This window comes from Schistocerca nitens, chromosome 4 (genome assembly GCF_023898315.1).
Source record: "Schistocerca nitens isolate TAMUIC-IGC-003100 chromosome 4, iqSchNite1.1, whole genome shotgun sequence".
Classification (NCBI taxonomy): Eukaryota; Metazoa; Arthropoda; class Insecta; order Orthoptera; family Acrididae; genus Schistocerca; species Schistocerca nitens.
In genome coordinates, this window is record NC_064617.1 from 797,999,496 (window position 1) to 798,000,684 (window position 1,189).

A 1,189-nucleotide genomic window follows, 5' to 3' on the forward strand; every position below is an offset into this window, starting at 1 on the left:
TTTCAAATCATTGTAACATACTCATAAATGGCATTTCCGAAAATGCAAAAACCGTTTAAAAATATGCAAACGAACAGTTACAGCACATCCAGATAATAGATGAGCTACAACTGTTGGGTTGCACATTTTTTACTAAACGAACAATTACAGCGCATCGAGACAACAGGTGCGCTGCAACTGTTCGTTTGCAAATTTTTTAAACAGTTTTTCCATTTTCGGAAATACCATTTTTGACTGTCTTACGATGATTAAAAAATGGGTCCCGGCGGGAACCTGGTCATCGAGTGAATAAAAAAAGAAGTGAAATTTGAACTTGGACTGGTGTTTCGTTGTACAAATAAATGTTGAGGCTTCTTGCAGTGCTTCCTCTTCTAGGATTACCGAAAGTATTTTTCGTCATTGGGAGTCTTCTTGGAGGAATCCTATTCCGTTCCTTAAATTTTTGCTGTCCTCGGGTAGTTTTACAAACGCCGTTGTGTTCTTCTATGTAACACCGTAAGTTGAGCCAATACCAAGTTTCTCAAAGCTTGTTCAAAAAGACTTTATTGAAATTGATTCGAAAGGTGTCTCTAGATTTCAGACAAATAGATAATAGGTTGCATCGTTTGCTTAACACTTTTGCTACTTGATATCGGCCCATCGTGCGTTACCCACCTCTAAATCTAACTTACTCCTTTACGAGATTAAAATCGATCGCTTACACTTACATGATTAAAAAGGCATGCAGTACAATTTGTAACTCTTACGCTGCCTGCAGTGGGCGTATGCGTGGTGACCAGTCTAAACAAGGCCGAGCGAGGTGGCGCAGTGGTTAGCACACTGGACTCGCATTCGGGAGGACGACGGTTCAATCCCGTCTCCGGCCATCCTGATTTAGGTTTTCCGTGATTTCCCTAAATCGTTTCAGGAAAATGCCGGGATGGTTCCTTTGAAAGGGCACGGCCGATTTCCTTCCCAATCCTTCCCTAACCCGAGCTTGCGCTCCGTCTCTAATGACCTCGTTGTCGACGGGACGTTAAGCACTAACCACCACCACCTAAACAAGAGCCAGGTGTTCAGCTTTAACATGATGATCTCTTAGCTGATTTTCCCATTGCAGGCCATTAATTCTCGGAGCGCTGCATGAAATGAGTACCGAAATGTGGCAGCGGTTCAACGCTGCTATAAAATATCTTCAATACTTTGGGAT

General features: G+C 42.5%; 1 non-coding gene across 1 annotated transcript; it reads left to right on the top strand.

The window, feature by feature from the left end:
* The first annotated feature begins 788 nt into the window (after positions 1–788).
* Positions 789–866, top strand: Trnaa-cgc (transfer RNA alanine (anticodon CGC)). Its single transcript has one exon. It is a non-coding gene; the product is annotated as a tRNA-Ala (tRNA).
* Positions 867–1,189: the final 323 nt, after the last annotated feature.